At 44.1% G+C, this 18,711-nt stretch overlaps 1 protein-coding gene and 1 pseudogene across 1 annotated transcript in view; one reads left to right on the top strand and one right to left on the bottom strand.

The window, feature by feature from the left end:
- LOC135057100 (oocyte zinc finger protein XlCOF7.1-like) overlaps positions 1 to 18,711 on the bottom strand; it is a 173,415-nt gene that overhangs the window by 100,875 nt on the left and 53,829 nt on the right. The gene's annotated exons all lie outside the window — the stretch shown is intronic.
- Positions 14,329 to 14,446, top strand: LOC134898397 (5S ribosomal RNA; annotated as a pseudogene).

Below are 18,711 nucleotides of genomic sequence, written 5' to 3'. Positions count from 1 at the left end.
TGAAATATATATCTACTGTCAGCGTCTGGGGTCTTACCGGAACACTGGGGCCGCGGGGCGGGCTTCACGGGCGGCCGGGCAGTGGCGGTGGAGGGCTGCGGCGCTGGGTTCAAGGGTACAGGCAGCGGTAATGGCGTTGAGGGGGTCTGCTCGTGGCGGCGGGACGCCGCTGCAGCAGCTCGCTTTCGCTAAACCGTTGCCTAGGAGACCAGGGGCAGTGAGCAGCATGTTGTCAGAAAATGTCTGCATTACTGGGCGCCGCCATGTTGGAGACCAAGTTTCTGACATAATTCCTGTTCCTAGTTTTCCAGCCAATCCAGGGAGACTTCTTCCTATAAAAGGGGGCTGGTTTAGGACAGGGATGCCAGTGCTTCAAGTTACAACCCTGTTGTAGGTGCTTTAGCCTGTGCTCCCAGGATTCCTGCTGTATTCTGGTACTTCTAACCCTGCTTTGCCAGTTCTCAGTTGCTGCTGCAGTTTTCCCGTTCCTAGCCTGCTGCTGCCCATGGAGACGCTCTTGGAAAACCCGGTTCAGTAAGACCCTTTGGGCACGGATGACCCCGGGTCTCTTGCCTCGTCCTTCAAGCCACAGTCTGCAGATTCTTGCTACCAGCCAAGTCCTCGAACCACCATTCACAGTCCTCAGCTCGTTATTTCCAGCTTCATCTTTCAAGCCACAGTCTACAGTACTCAGTCTCCAGTCACGACCCAAACTACCGTCCACAGTTCTCAGCTCCTCTACCGCAGTTTCATCTCACAAGTCGCAGTCCACGGTTGTCTTCAGCTTCGTTTTACACTCACCCACAGTTCCACAGTTCTTTGTCTACGACCACGTTCTCAAGTCACCGTTCATCAACCTCAGTTTTCTACCTTTTCTCTGTACATAATAAATACTTTTCATTGACTCTCAAACTCTGCCTACATCCTTCATTGCTCCGTATCCCAGGCAAAGGAACTATATCCAACCCCCTCATTTTGTTCTTCCCCAGTCTGCTACCTCCTTGGGCAAGTCTCAACTGCCAGATCCCCAAACTTTGCTAGACGTGACATCTACATGCTGGAGAAGAATATAATTCATTAGGTGGCCTATAATAAGGAATCCCAATAAATGCTATCATATTCTGGGAATAATTTTCTTCAAGTTTTTTCAACTTGGTAATAAATATTTTTCAGTACAACTTTGGTTCAATTAGAACTTCATACCTTTTGAATACTACAGTTATTCCAATATAAACAGAGAGCTGTTATTAAGAAAACACCCCTGAAGAAGTCGATATAGACGAAATGCGTTGGGTGAAAGCTCATTATATTGTTGTTTTTTTCCTTATACAAATAATGTTGAAATATACAATTGTATCTCCAATGTAAAAGAAAAGAAAAAGTTTTACGATAAGTTTTAAATCAAAATCTTTTAATAAAGAGATATATGTGATTCTAATATGGGTGTATAAATGTGTAAGGTCATCCTCTCTTTATATAACATCCACCAACAATCATCTAATTATATCAGATTATAGAATAAGAGCGCTCCACAGAGATATTTCTTCTTATATATATATATATATATATATATATATATATATTGGAAAAAGCAAATAAGATCAGAGCGACCACAGGTGGTACATAAGCTAGGAGACTAAAAAGATGTTTTTTAAAAAAAACAATACAGGGTTTATTTTACAATGAACGTTTAGACAAGTTTTGGACATAAAAAAAGGCAACATACAAGAATGCTTCTTTAAAAATCCGTTAAAAAGTTATCAAAAAAAGCATTGCAAAGGATATGAACAATAATAAAAAAAGGACTACGATAAAAGTAGTGCTAAAAATTCAAGTACTTAGAAGATAAGAATCATTAGAAACAGCTGTGTGTCTAAAATTATGTAAAAAATATGTATGTAGATAAAAAGTTCCATAAATAGAAAAAGCAGCTTAACTGAGGACTTCAATAGTAGCAGGAATCACCCAACGCGTTTCGTCTGGTCTGACTTCATCAAGGGGTAGTAAGTACAGTGGGACACATCATCTATATATACCCCTGTGGGTAAGGAAGTGATTAATGACGTCACTTCCTGTAATTGATTGACATTTTTGGAAACAGGATTCAATCATGCATGTGCAATTCAAAAACACATAATCAGTGTGACCAATAGGGAGGGAGGCTGTAAATATAGTAAAGCGCTTGGTTAGCACTAAGAAACAGTGCTGGGAGTCTTTGTAGACCATAAAAGTCCTTTGGTCTCGTTTACTCCGGAGTATGACGCCGATCGCGTCATTTCCGCCCCACTTACGGTAACCGCGGCTTCCTCCTGCCCATGCGCCGGCCAATGTGAAGGGAAGTGCGGCGGCCATCTTCTCGGAGTCCGTAATGCAGGACGATTACTTGTGCTGGGAGCGGGTGCCGGCGGCCATAATTGCATGGATAATGTTCATTCAGTTAGATAGGTCGGACACGTTCGCATTGTCTCCAAACGGGAAGCCAAATATGTAAAGAGGATGAGAGCATGAATCAGTGCATGTAAACAGATTAATAGTCATATATAGTCCGCATTAGATATACAGATTCTGCAGACTAGGTGTAAAGTATGCTATGCTGTGGTTCATCACCTTAAACTGAGAGACACAAATACAGTATTTTTACTTTAAAAACTGACATCCATATAAAATAGTATTTCTCAAGGACATCAAGAGATATACATGTATTTAATAGAACTGATAGAATTATATAAATAGAATTATATAAATAGATGTATATAAATAGATGGGTGGAGAGTGGATATGGCATTCAGGATCAAATTTATAAATATATATGCGCATATATCATCATAAAGGGAGAAGAAGCTTTATTGGTTGGAATGCAGAGATGAAAGAGAGAGAGAGAGAGAGAGATGTATAGAGAGGTATACAAAGAAAGGGGGGGGGGGTGTAAGAGTCGCACGCCCCTGATCTAGTTATTATTACAGCACACGGTCTTCTTGGGAAGTTTCCTTACCCAGTACTGGCCGGGCCAACACTGCTTGGCTTCCAAGATCGGACGAATTTGGGCATATCCAGTGTGGTATGACTGTAATCTGAGATCTGGGTGGTGGGAGAGGGGGTCCAGAGATAGTGGAGACACCGCTCCGTTTTCCAACCTGGACCTAGCTAGAAAAAGATAAGTGGATGATGTCAGGAGTTGAGGATTGGAAATAACAGGCTTACGTTTATAAGAAGGGAGCTATTTCATAGCCTTCATTCAGTCCGCGGTTACCGGAAGTGGGGCGGAAATGACGCGATCGGCGTCATACTCCGGAGTAAACGAGACCAAAGGACTTTTATGGTCTACAAAGACTCCCAGCACTGTTTCTTAGCGCTAACTAAGCGCTTTACTATATTTACAGCCTCCCACCCTATTGGTCACACTGATTATGTGTTTTTGAATTGCACATGCATGATTGAATCCTGTTTCCAAAAATGTCTATCAATTACAGGAAGTGACGTCATTAATCACTTCCTTACCCACAGGGGTATATATAGATGATGTGTCCCACTGTACTTACTACCCCTTGATGAAGTCAGACCAGACGAAACGCGTTGGGTGATTCCTGCTACTATTGAAGTCCTCAGTTAAGCTGCTTTTTCTATTTACGGAACTTTTTATCTACATACATATTTTTTACATAATTTTAGACACACAGCTGTTTCTAATGATTCTTATCTTCTAAGTACTTGAATTTTTAGCACTACTTTTATCGTAGTCCTTTTTTTATTATTGTTCATGTCCTTTGCAATGCTTTTTTGATAACTTTTTAACGGATTTTTAAAGAAGCATTCTTGTATGTTGCCTTTTTTTATGTCCAAAACTTGTCTAAACGTTCATTGTAAAATAAACCCTGTATTGTTTTTAAAAAAAAACATCTTTTTAGTCTCCTAGCTTATGTACCACCTGTGGTCGCTCTGATCTTATTTGCTTTTTCCAATTCTCTTCTATCCTGCACACGTACAAGTGTAGGTTTTACCTAAGATCGAGCAGACGCCCCATAAATAAATGGGAGTGGCATATAGAGACCAGATATTTCACTAGGGTATATCATAGACATACTGTGAAAAATTACTTTCTACTGCATTTTTTGGCGCTGTTAGCTCACCCTATATACACATACTTCTGTACTATTTCTTACAGCTGCCTTTAATTGGGCCAGTAGACCAAACACACTATGTTCAGAATAAATGAACGTACGGACAAGAGAAGCAATCTATGCAATAGAATTTTTAATGAAACCAATAAACCTGAGGAGGTACCCACATCAGATAACCTTGACAATATGTTCTGGGACATTGAGAGACTACTTGTTAAGGAAGTAAAAGCTTGGTGGGACATCAAAGGTTTAGAACATTATGTCAGTGTGGACAGAGTCTCCAGAGGCCTTAGAATTTTAAAACAACCTACTTTTGGGACTGACAACCAGGCCTTCATGAAAGATTGGGACAATATTCTGCATAACTGTTCGATTAATTTGATGAGATTGCTCATCACAGAGAAAAAACGCATTCTCGCCAATCTAGAAACGGAAATTAATGAAACGGAAAAAGGCTTTGAGACCTTCAAGGATAAGGAAGATTTCAAGATTAATGAGAAAGTTCTGAATAAAAAGCTAGAACATATAGAGGACGTAGTAATCAGGAATAAAGAAAAAAAGTTCAGTAGGGACAAACAGGATTACGAAAACAACAAAGTAAAAAACTGGAATAGGTTCAACAAAGAGGGACCACAGGAACAGAGAGGGAGAAGGGATTATTGGCAATCACTATCACATAAAGGAAAAAGGAGACTGCCAAGTCAGGCTCCACAAGAAAGAAGACATATGCAAACTTCCAACAGATTTTCAGCACTGCACAAATTGGACTCAACAGGAGAGGCTTTTTTATCCCCAGGACCAAGCACTCGGGTCAGGGACACGGCAAGAACCATCAAAGAGGGAGAGAGCCATGCGTCACCACGAAAAAGACAGCTAGAAGAAGAGGATGCCGTGGGGGTGGCAGGAAAAAGTCGCTTCAAACGAAGGTACCTGCAGTAGAAAACCCCACATCCAAAGGCATCTTCAATCTATCTAGCCATGATTTAACTGCACATGAAATTTCTCTCTTGAACAAAGGATTGTCATTCGCACCCACTAAAGGGATGAATAAGTTTGATACATTTGTGGATTTAAATAAATTTGTGAGGAAACTCACATTGAAACGTCACTTTCTAAGGAAGGAAGACGCGGTCATATGGAACTATGAACAATCCAAATCAGGACTAAGACCGGTATCGAAATTCTACCCATTGGAATCTAAGGGAAATAACATAGGCATATTTTACGATCTGGTGATGAAGGACCTATGTGAGGCAGAGATCCAACCTATTAAGGAAAAGAATCTAACTAACAGAGAAAGACAAGCGATTAAACAAATCCAGGGAAATAAAGACATCATTTTAAAACCAGCTGACAAAGGGTGGGGGGCTGGTGATCATGGACCGCACGGCATACATTGTGGAAGCCGAGAGACTTCTAGGAGACAGGTCCTCGTATAAACCACTAACAGCGTGTCACGATCCGGGTATCTGGACGCCATTTCTTACCCATCAGATGCCTCCTAAGGCTGGCTCAGCGCTCCAGGACCGGATCCCATCTGTTATCCTAATGTTCACATTCCTGCATCCTCTCCTGTCTCTCTGAGACGCTGTCACAGTAACGCCTTATTACATCTGGCATGGCGTCTCCCACGGCCTCCGCCGCCGTCCCTGAGCTTCTGCATGCAGAGTGTCAGAGTGGCGATTACGTCAGCCGCGGCCTCCGCTGTGTCCGCGTGGTTGGATGTGCACTTGTCAGCCTGGCGTCTCCTGTCTCCAGTGGCCGGCGCCGCCATTACTGTTTTCATTACCACATGGATTACAAACCAAACTTCCCTCCAAGTGTCTGCATGGGCGCAGCCATCTTGGATTCTGTCAGCTGATCATTTCCTCCAATCTGTTGTCAGTATTGTTAATCTGCATAATTGCCTAGCCAATCCCTTCCTTGCTGCAGGTATAAATACACTGTGCCTGAGCAAGGAAGGCGTCAGTGCTTTGGTTGTCAAACCTAGTTCCTGTTTGTCTCTCTCCTGTGATTGTCTTCCAGGTTCCAGCTCCTGTCTCAAGACTTCCACCATAGAGACCCGCACCAGCATTCCACCTGCGGTGTAGCCTGACTCTCCAATCCATTGTGGATTCATCTGTTTCCAGCTACAACATTACCTGCTTCCAGCTCAGCTTCCAGCAGAGTACAGCTTCCCTTAAAGGGCCGGTGTCCTTTCTACACTTTACCACTCTCCACCGGTATTATTATTTCTCCGCTCTCAAGTTCTACATTTCAGTTCATATTTCATCGCTCCCAAGTTCATTTATTATTTAACTGGTTCCAGCCAGTATCCACTCCGTGCTAACAACAGTCTGGTTCCAGCCAGTATCCACAGCAGCTGTTTTATCTTCAGCAACCCAGCTTTTCCTGGAACACCAGCTGGCACAATCCTGGGTTATCTCCATTGCTACAGTCGGGCCTGGTAAGGACTTTCCATCTAGAAGATCATAAGAACTATCTCACACTACCAGTGCCCTGTGGCTCCTGCCATCCTGTAGTACCCAGGAACTGTATTTATTCTTTGCTGACTTTTACGTTTTCTTTTACTGCTGCTGTGTTGCGGAGTTGTCATAATAAACATCATTGACTTTTATCCAAGTTGTCGTGGTCACGCCTTCGGGCAGTTATTATTCATGTTACTTACATGTCCAGGGGTCTGATACAACCTTCCAGGTTCCGGTACATCTCAGCCCCTACAACTGAGGCTGCCTCCCGTCAGCTCAGGCCCTCAGTTGTGACAGTAAGCACTGACCTAATGAATCCAGCCGGAGACCAGGATCAAGCGGCCAGGCCGATGCAAGAACTGGCAGCCCGACTAGAACACCAGGAGGCTGCACAGGGCCACATCATCCGCTGTCTCCAGGATCTCTCTACTCGGCTGGATGGGATTCAGACAACTCTCCGTGGATCAGGCGCGTCTGGTGCGTCAACCACAGTGACTCCAGCTATAACCCCACCCACCTTACCCATTTCTGCTCCACGTCTTCATCTTCCAACGCCAGCAAAATTTGACGGATCTCCAAGATTCTGCAGGGGATTTCTCAACCAGTGTGAGATTCAGTTTGAGCTACAACCTGGCAATTTTCCCAGTGACCGTACAAAAATTGCCTACATTATTTCTCTTCTCAGTGGCTCAGCCCTTGATTGGGCATCACCGTTATGGGAGAGGTCCGACACCCTGCTATCTTCCTACACTGCCTTCGTGTCAACATTCAGGCGCATCTTCGACGAGCCAGGCCGGGTAACCTCAGCTTCATCCGAGATTCTCCGTTTACGCCAGGGGTCACGTACTGTAGGACAATATCTGATACAGTTCCAGATCCTGGCATCCGAACTGGCATGGAACGACGAGGCCCTGTATGCTGCATTCTGGCATGGCTTATCTGAGCGTATTAAAGATGAGTTAGCTACCAGAGACTTACCTTCTAAGTTAGATGAGCTAATCTCACTCTGCACGAAAGTTGATTTACGTTTCAGAGAGAGAGCAACTGAGCGTGGAAGATCATCTGCTCCAAAATCTTCTGCTCCTCCTCCTCGTCAACTGTCACCATCTAAAGATGAGCCCATGCAACTTGGCCGTTCCCGTTTAACTCCTGCTGAGCGCCGAAGACGTCTCTCCGAGTTTCTCTGTCTCTATTGTGCAGCTCCGTCTCACACCATTAATGCCTGTCCCAAACGTCCGGGAAACTCCAAATCCTAGCTCGCCAAGGAGAGGGCCGGCTAGGAGTAATGATCTCCTCTCCATCTCCTCAAGATTGTAATCTCCCAGTCTCGCTTCAAGTTGCTCAACGTTATCGGAACGTCATTGCCCTCCTTGATTCCGGAGCAGCTGGGAACTTTATTACCGAAGCCTATGTTAAACGGTGGTCCCTACCCACCGAGAGACTTCCTTCGTCCATTTCTTTAACTGCCGTGGATGGCAGCAAAATTTTTGATGCAGTCATTTCTTTAAGGACTCTACCAGTTCGTCTGAGAGTGGGAGTTCTTCATTCCGAACTTATTTCTTTTTTAGTGATTCCAAGAGCCACACATCCTGTGGTCCTGGGCCTTCCATGGCTCCGTCTTCACAATCCTACAATTGATTGGACGACTACGCAAATCCTGGCATGGGGTTCCTCCTGTGCTGAGACATGTTTGTTTAAAGTATTGCCTGTCTGTTCTTCCTCCCCCAGGTCGTCTGATGTTCCACCTCCTCCATATCAAGATTTCACGGATGTGTTCAGTAAAGCTTCTGCTGATATCCTTCCTCCTCATAGAGAATGGGACTGTCCGATTGATCTCGTTCCAGGGAAGGTTCCACCTCGAGGCCGAACTTATCCGTTGTCTCTGCCTGAGACGCATTCTATGGAGGAATATATTAAAGAGAACCTAGCAAAGGGGTTCATTCGACCTTCTTCTTCTCCAGCCGGCGCAGGCTTCTTTTTTGTAAAAAAGAAAGATGGTGGTCTGCGGCCGTGCATCGACTACAGAGGTTTGAACGACATTACCATCAAGAACCGTTATCCTTTACCCCTGATTACTGAGCTCTTTGACAGAGTTAGCGGAGCTACCATCTTTACAAAGCTGGACTTGCGAGGTGCATACAATCTCATCCGGATCCGTGAGGGTGACGAGTGGAAGACTGCCTTTAACACCCGTGACGGACATTATGAGTACCTCGTCATGCCCTTCGGATTGAGCAATGCTCCAGCTGTCTTCCAGCATTTTGTCAATGAGATCTTCAGAGACATTCTATACCGTCATGTCGTGGTCTATCTAGACGATATCCTCATTTTTGCCAACGATTTAGAGGAACATCGTTTTTGGGTTAAAGAGGTTCTGTCCCGTCTCCGTGTCAATCATCTCTATTGCAAATTAGAAAAATGCGTCTTTGAAGTCAAGTCCATTCCGTTTCTAGGGTACATTGTGTCCGGTTCCGGACTAGAGATGGATCCTGAGAAACTACAAGCAATCCAAAATTGGCCGGTACCCTTAACCCTCAAAGGGGTCCAGAGGTTCTTAGGGTTCGCCAACTATTACCGAAAGTTTATACGAGACTTTTCCACCATTGTGGCGCCTATTACTGCTTTCACTAAGAAGGGTGCTAACCCGTCCAAGTGGTCTGAAGAAGCCATGCAAGCATTTCATCTTTTAAAACAAAGGTTCATCTCTGCGCCTGTTCTGAAACAGCCTGACATCGACTCTCCTTTCATCTTAGAGGTGGATGCCTCCTCCGTTGGAGTAGGAGCGGTGTTATCTCAGAGGGCTAAAGATGGCCATTTACACCCTTGCAGTTTCTTCTCCCGGAAGTTCTCCCCAGCTGAGCGCAACTATGCCATTGGCGACCAGGAGTTGCTAGCCATCAAGCTCGCTCTAGAAGAGTGGAGGTATCTGTTGGAGGGAGCTTCTCATTCAATCACCATACTTACAGACCACAAGAACCTTTTATACCTGAAGGGCGCACAATGTCTCAACCCTCGTCAGGCCAGATGGGCACTTTTCTTTTCCAGGTTCGACTTTAAACTCCAGTTCTGTCCGGGCTCTCAGAATCGCAAGGCCGATGCCCTTTCCCGCTCATGGGAGCAAGAAAATGAGTCAGAGTCTTCAGACAAGCATCCTATTATAAATCCGTTGGCATTCTCCACGGTAGGGATGGACTCTACGCCCCCATCAGGGAAAAGTTTTGTGAAGCCGATGCTAAGGAAGAAGCTCATGCATTGGGCCCATGCTTCCCGTTTTGCCGGACATACAGGTATCCAAAAAACCCTGGAGTTTATCTCTAGGTCCTATTGGTGGCCAACTCTGAAAAAGGACGTCTTGGAGTTTATTGCATCTTGCCCAAAGTGTGCCCAACATAAAGTATCCCGCCAGTCGCCTGCGGGGCAACTGGTTCCACTATCCGTTCCCCGTCGACCATGGACCCACTTGTCGATGGATTTCATTACAGACTTACCCATGTGCAACAAGTTCAATACCATCTGGGTGGTAGTTGACCGGTTCACCGAGATGGCACACTTCATTCCTCTCACCGGTCTTCCGTCAGCTTCCAAGTTGGCTCAAGTATTCATACAAGAGATCTTCCGACTCCACGGTCTTCCTGAAGAAATTATCTCAGATCGAGGAGTTCAATTCACAGCCAAATTCTGGCGAAGTTTATGTCAAGTCCTCCAAGTCAAGCTAAAGTTTTCCACGGCTTACCATCCTCAGACCAATGGTCAAACCGAGAGGGTGAATCAGGACTTGGAGGCCTTCCTCCGCATCTATGTGTCCTCCTCTCAAGATGACTGGGTTCAATTACTTCCCTGGGCCGAGTTCTGTCATAACAACCAGTATCATTCTTCATCTGCTTCAACACCATTCTTCACTAACTTTGGATTCCACCCTAAAGTTCCTGAGTTCCAACCGCTTCCAGCAACTTCTGTTCCCGCAGTGGATATCACCTTGCATCAGTTTGCCAATATCTGGAAGAGCGTACGATCAGCTCTGCTCAAGGCATCGTTCAGGTACAAGAAGTTTGCGGATAAGAAGCGTCGAGCAGTTCCTGCTCTCAAGGTGGGTGATCGGGTATGGTTATCCACGAAGAATTTGAGGTTAAGAGTTCCCAGTATGAAGTTTGCACCTCGCTATATCGGTCCTTTCAAGATTGAACAAGTCATCAATCCTGTTGCTTACAGACTCCAGTTGCCTCCCTTCTTAAAAATACCCAGGACATTCCATGTTTCCCTGTTGAAACCGCTGATCTTGAATCGGTTTCATTCCTCACTTCCTCCAACTCCGAAAGTCCAAACTCAACGAGGCGTTGAGTATGAAGTGGCCAAGATCCTGGACTCACGTCACCGTTACGGTCAACTACAGTATCTTATTGACTGGAAGGGTTACGGCCCTGAGGAACGTTCATGGACCAATGCTTCTGATGTCCATGCTCCTGCCTTGGTCCGGAGATTCCATTCCAAGTTTCCTCAAAAGCCAAAGAAGTGTCCTGGGGCCACTCCTAAAGGGGGGGGTGCTGTCACGATCCGGGTATCTGGACGCCATTTCTTACCCATCAGATGCCTCCTAAGGCTGGCTCAGCGCTCCAGGACCGGATCCCATCTGTTATCCTAATGTTCACATTCCTGCATCCTCTCCTGTCTCTCTGAGACGCTGTCACAGTAACGCCTTATTACATCTGGCATGGCGTCTCCCACGGCCTCCGCCGCCGTCCCTGAGCTTCTGCATGCAGAGTGTCAGAGTGGCGATTACGTCAGCCGCGGCCTCCGCTGTGTCCGCGTGGTTGGATGTGCACTTGTCAGCCTGGCGTCTCCTGTCTCCAGTGGCCGGCGCCGCCATTACTGTTTTCATTACCACATGGATTACAAACCAAACTTCCCTCCAAGTGTCTGCATGGGCGCAGCCATCTTGGATTCTGTCAGCTGATCATTTCCTCCAATCTGTTGTCAGTATTGTTAATCTGCATAATTGCCTAGCCAATCCCTTCCTTGCTGCAGGTATAAATACACTGTGCCTGAGCAAGGAAGGCGTCAGTGCTTTGGTTGTCAAACCTAGTTCCTGTTTGTCTCTCTCCTGTGATTGTCTTCCAGGTTCCAGCTCCTGTCTCAAGACTTCCACCATAGAGACCCGCACCAGCATTCCACCTGCGGTGTAGCCTGACTCTCCAATCCATTGTGGATTCATCTGTTTCCAGCTACAACATTACCTGCTTCCAGCTCAGCTTCCAGCAGAGTACAGCTTCCCTTAAAGGGCCGGTGTCCTTTCTACACTTTACCACTCTCCACCGGTATTATTATTTCTCCGCTCTCAAGTTCTACATTTCAGTTCATATTTCATCGCTCCCAAGTTCATTTATTATTTAACTGGTTCCAGCCAGTATCCACTCCGTGCTAACAACAGTCTGGTTCCAGCCAGTATCCACAGCAGCTGTTTTATCTTCAGCATCCCAGCTTTTCCTGGAACACCAGCTGGCACAATCCTGGGTTATCTCCATTGCTACAGTCGGGCCTGGTAAGGACTTTCCATCTAGAAGATCATAAGAACTATCTCACACTACCAGTGCCCTGTGGCTCCTGCCATCCTGTAGTACCCAGGAACTGTATTTATTCTTTGCTGACTTTTACGTTTTCTTTTACTGCTGCTGTGTTGCGGAGTTGTCATAATAAACATCATTGACTTTTATCCAAGTTGTCGTGGTCACGCCTTCGGGCAGTTATTATTCATGTTACTTACATGTCCAGGGGTCTGATACAACCTTCCAGGTTCCGGTACATCTCAGCCCCTACAACTGAGGCTGCCTCCCGTCAGCTCAGGCCCTCAGTTGTGACACAGCGGATCCGAAGGAATCCTTCGTGGAGTAACTCAGAGTCATCCTCCTTAAAGGCCTCAGAAATGAGACACTGTCTTAGGAAGAGTACCAGTACCTCCTTAACACCAACCCCGTCACCCCCATCTTTTATTTCCTCCCAAAAGTGCATAAATCGATGACCAATCCACCGGGAAGGCCTATTGTGGCAGGAATCGATTCTCTAACATCTCACCTGTCGGAATACGTGGATATCTTCCTCAGAAAATATGTCATGGACCTACCTGCATATCTTAAAGATACCACTTCAGTTCTTAACTTAATGGAATCACAAGGATGGAAAGACACGTACAGATGGGTTACGATAGATGTACAGTCTTTATATACGTGCATTAAACATGAAAAGGGAATTCAGGCATGTAATTTTTTCATGGGTAAGGATCATCTCATCACGGATGACCACCGTATTTTTATTTGTGAAATTATGAATTTTATCCTGAAACATAATTATTTTAAATTTCTGGATCAATTTTACCTCCAGACCTGTGGGACAGCAATGGGCACTATATTCGCGCCAAGTTTCGCTAACCTTTTTATGGGACACTGGGAAAATGAATATATTTTTCCGAATCATCGTTTTAATCTGAATATCATCTTTTATAAAAGATATATAGATGATATTTTAATCATATGGGATGGCGATGAATCCTCTTTTAAAGACTTCCTTCTTTATATATCAGACAATACCATGAACTTGAAGTTCACATCCAACAATAACACGGAACAAATTGAGTTTTTAGATCTGATACTGACCCACCAAGGAAAGGAGGTCATTACAAAGAACTTCATAAAAAAGGTGGATACAAACAGCTACGTTCATTATCAAAGCAACCATCTTAAACAATGGAAAAATAATATTCCCCTTTCTCAGCTCACCAGGATTGCACGAAACTGCAAGAAAATGGATGATCGTGATGCCCAATTGTCAGTCTACACAGAGAGATTCAAGGAAAAAGGATACCCTGAACATCTCCTAGCAGCGGCCAATACTAAAGCAAAAACCCTGGAAAGAAACAATCTTCTGGAATATAAACCAAAGGAGACCAATAAAGACACCGTAAGATTCATCACCACCTACAGTAAACATGTCAACCTGATTAAACAAGCACTCAAATCACACTGGAACATACTGCTAATGGACCCCATTCTCAAAGACTACTTACCAACTGAACCCCATGTGGTGTTTAAGAAATCCCAGAATTTAAAGGACCTCCTTGCACCAAGTATGCTAAGAAACCGTGAAACTCCCAAGAGTACACTACCCAAATGTGTGGGATGTTTCAAATGTGGCCACTGCAACATCTGCAAGTTTGTGAACCCTAATAGAAAGACATTCAAGAACACAAGTGAAACTAAGGAGTACAAGATAAAGCACTTTATCAACTGCAACACATCTTCAGTCATCTACCTCCTGGAATGCCCCTGCAAGATGAAATACATCGGCAAGACTAAGAGGCCACTAAAAATCCGTGTGCAGGAGCATGTAAGAAACATAAAAAACCGGGTCCAAACACATGCCGTATCCAGACACTTCCTACAACACCATGGCTCTAACCCGGAGGAACTCACGTTCAAGGGTTTAGAACTAGTGACACTTGGAGAAAGAGGGGGGGACCTCTCCAACCTTCTATCAAAGAGAGAGATGTTTTGGATACATGAAATAAAATCCCTCCATCCGGACGGACTGAATGAAGGCTATGAAATAGCTCCCTTCTTATAAACGTAAGCCTGTTATTTCCAATCCTCAACTCCTGACATCATCCACTTATCTTTTTCTAGCTAGGTCCAGGTTGGAAAACGGAGTGGTGTCTCCCCTACCTCTGGACCCCCTCTCCCACCACCCAGATCTCAGATTACAGTCATACCACACTGGATATGCCCAAATTCGTCCGATCTTGGAAGCCAAGCAGTGTTGGCCCGGCCAGTACTGGGTAAGGAAACTTCCCAAGAAGACCGGGTGCTGTAATAATAACTAGATCAGGGGCGTGCGACTCTTACACCCCCCCCCTTTCTTTGTATACCTCTCTATACATCTCTCTCTCTCTCTCTTTCATCTCTGCATTCCAACCAATAAAGCTTCTTCTCCCTTTATGATGATATATGCGCATATATATTTATAAATTTGATCCTGAATGCCATATCCACTCTCCACCCATCTATTTATATACATCTATTTATATAATTCTATCAGTTCTATTAAATACATGTATATCTCTTGATGTCCTTGAGAAATACTATTTTATATGGATGTCAGTTTTTAAAGTAAAAATACTGCATTAGTGTCTCTCAGTTTAAGGTGATGAACCACAGCATAGCATACTTTACACCTAGTCTGCAGAATCTGTATATCTAATGCGGACTATATATGACTATTAATCTGTTTACATGCACTGATTCATGCTCTCATCCTCTTTACATATTTGGCTTCCCGTTTGGAGACAATGCGAACGTGTCCGACCTATCTAACTGAATGAACATTATCCATGCAATTATGGCCGCCGGCACCCGCTCCCAGCACAAGTAATCGTCCTGCATTACGGACTCCGAGAAGATGGCTGCCGCACTTCCCTTCACATTGGCCGGCGCATGGGCAGGAGGAAGCCGCGGTTACCGGAAGTGGGGCGGAAATGATGCGATCGGCGTCATACTCCGGAGTAAACGAGACCAAAGGACTTTTATGGTCTACAAAGACTCCCAGCACTGTTTCTTAGCGCTAACCAAGCGCTTTACTATATTTACAGCCTCCCTCCCTATTGGTCACACTGATTATGTGTTTTTGAATTGCACATGCATGATTGAATCCTGTTTCCAAAAATGTCAATCAATTACAGGAAGTGACGTCATTAATCACTTCCTTACCCACAGGGGTATATATAGATGATGTGTCCCACTGTACTTACTACCCCTTGATGAAGTCAGACCAGACGAAACGCGTTGGGTGATTCCTGCTACTATTGAAGTCCTCAGTTAAGCTACTTTTTCTATTTATGGAACTTTTTATCTACATACATATTTTTTACATAATTTTAGACACACAGCTGTTTCTAATGATTCTTATCTTCTAAGTACTTGAATTTTTAGCACTACTTTTATCGTAGTCCTTTTTTTATTATTGTTCATATCCTTTGCAATGATTTTTTTGATAACTTTTTAACGGATTTTTAAAGAAGCATTCTTGTATGTTGCCTTTTTTTATGTCCAAAACTTGTCTAAACGTTCATTGTAAAACAAACCCTGTATTGTTTTTAAAAAAAAACATCTTTTTAGTCTCCTAGCTTATGTACCACCTGTGGTCGCTCTGATCTTATTTGCTTTTTCCAATTCTCTTCTATCCTGCACACGTACAAGTGTAGGTTTTACCTAAGATCGAGCAGACGCCCCATAAATAAAGGGGAGTGGCATATAGAGACCAGATATTTCACTAGGGTATATCATAGACATACTGTGAAAAAATACTTTCTACTGCATTTTTTGGCGCTGTTAGCTCACCCTATATACATATATATATATATATATATATATACATACCAGGTTGTCTTCAAGACCCCAATGAGGATCTCAAATAGAGGGCACTCACCAATTCATTTCCATAGATAAAAGGATTTATTAGGACATTGAAGTCATCACATACATGTCGACGTTTTGGCTTCGCAGAGCCTTTTTCAAGACCACCACAGGAGACATCTGTTCAGCACACCAGAAAACAGCATACTGACATCAGCCTCACGGGCTCCCTTATATAGCACATACTCAATTACCTTAACGATTTAATTGCTTAATTACCGGAAGTAACCATGTCCCAGTGCTCCATATTATCACTGGAACAAGTATACCTCTCAGGCACTGCTCACAGCAGTACTTTCACCACAATCATCAGTACATTATGTGACTATCCAAACCTATTTAACACCAGTATAATACAAGAGGCCATAGCGGATTTCAAACACTTACATATATAGTACTAAAATCGCGTCCTATCCAGAAGCGCATCATATGCGCTCCACCGGTCACCGCTCTGTGTTCCATCTGCATTGGAAATGCTGAAATCGCGTCCTACCCGGAAGCGCGTCATATGTGCTCCACCGGTCACCGCTTTGCGTTCCAGCATTACATCCGCCCGGATACGCGTCATGCGTCTCATGGGAAGATGTTTGCGTTTCACTATCACCAAGATACAATATGACAGCCATTGCTGCCATAATCACACTGGTGTATCATCATATACAGACTAGTTTACCTACTAATAGTTACATAATCAACATACTGTAACCATTATCTTGTAGATAGCGGCCTCATTGAAAAAATATATTGCACAATATCACTAGCTATACAAGGAAGCCCGTGAGACATATCACACCCTGCCCCTTAAAGGCATACATACACGAATACATATGTGAATCCATTAAAAATGCCACACTTCTGCACATCAAATAATACATGCGTAACAGAAGCTGCATATAATTATCCAAACATTACAACATAAAACATTAAAATATAGGACATTGTTTGCATAGAGAAAATACATATATACATTTTATTATTATTATATTTTATTTATTTTTTATTTTATTTTTTATTTTGCTTTTTATGAAACTTCTTGCTCAAACTAAAATCGGGATCAAATTGGATCCCAACCTAATATTGTTGAAAGTTAATGTATAAAGATCTTCAATGGATTATTTTCATTGAGTCCACGAGGTGTGATGGTGTCCAACCTGTATATCCATCGTGATTCAAGTCTTTTTAATGCTAGGACCCTATCACCACCTCTTGTCGGTTCTGGTACCTGGTCTATAATCATGCATCGTAGAGATGAGACTAGATGATTATGAAGAAGGAAATGTTTTGCAACAGGTTTATCAGTCTCCTTTGTCTGGATCGCAACCCTGATCGAGTAGCGATGATTCGCCATTCTATCCCTGAATGGTCTACTCGTCATACCAGTGTAATAGAGGCCACATGGGCATATTATCACGTAAATGACAAAGGCACTCATACAAGATAAATTATATAGAATACGAATCTTTGTTCCATTGTGTGGATGTCGGAATTCCTTGCCACTTATCATAGAATTGCATGTGGTACATCCTTTACACTTGAAACAGCCCGTCCTACCAGACCTTAGCCAATGTGAAGGCATCTGTGCTGGCTGCATCGTTGGGCGCATCAATAGTTGATGTAAATTGGGTCCCCTTCGGTATGCACCCATTGGGGGTTTGGTGCCACGGAAATCTAGCTGAGTCAGTTGTCAATAATGGCCAGTGCTGATTATAGATGTTTCTTGCTGTGTGTGTGTTATGCACACCAGTGCTTGCAGGAATGTACTGGTGTCTGAACTGTTATGCACACCAGTGCCTGCAGGAATGTACTGGTGTCTGAACTGTTAGGGATGCAAAACAAATGAACTCACAGACAGACTGGGGAATATGACATTACGTACACAGAAGGTGATAGGGTAACAAAATAAACACAAAGTGAACAGAGAAGCCCAGAGGCTAAGAAACTGGGTGTCTCCCTAGTATTAGTAATGCTCAGATGGAAAAAGCAAGATGTTGTGTTTTAATACGTAGAGAACCCGAAATGCTGTTGCTAAGGGCAACAGCAAAACCCTAAAGGGTTACCAACGGGTGTGGCAGTAAACTCCTTGGTCAGAGATGGAATGATAGACACAAGGAGAGTCTCCACAATCCTAATCCTCACTTGCAGTGCACAGGTTCAGCTTACTGCCACTAAACTGACACCTGAACACCTTGCACAGTGAGACAGGATTTAGGCAGGCAAGTCTGAGAATACAGCCGCAAACTTGCTAAGTTCACAGAGTAGCAAAAGAACCCCAGCAAGTTAAACGACTGACTCCAGTCTTACTGCTAGGTCTGGATTGGCAGAGTGTAGTACCAAATCCCCAGGCCTATTTGCAGTAAGCAACAACAAATACAAAGCTACACAGTACTGGCTAACTTTCAGGAACTGACCAACAAAGATTCAGCAGCATCTGCCTAACCTGAGAAGAGCCCTTATATAGCAGGTGCTGTCCACGCCCCACTCAGACCTCACAGACTGTGAGTACAAAAACCAGCACCGGATCCCCTGCCGTGCACAGAGCCTGTAACCACTGCACAGCAAAAGACCCGAACCGGAGTATCAGCTGCGCTCAGGTTACTCCGCTAGCACTTGTCTCCCGGTTGCCATGGCGACGTGGCAGCACAGGGCAGGAGACCCTAACAGTACCCCCCC

The sequence above is a fragment of the Pseudophryne corroboree genome, chromosome 3, assembly GCF_028390025.1.
Source record: "Pseudophryne corroboree isolate aPseCor3 chromosome 3, aPseCor3.hap2, whole genome shotgun sequence".
In the NCBI taxonomy this organism is placed as follows: Eukaryota; Metazoa; Chordata; class Amphibia; order Anura; family Myobatrachidae; genus Pseudophryne; species Pseudophryne corroboree.
This window is presented reverse-complemented; position numbering and strand designations above follow the sequence as displayed.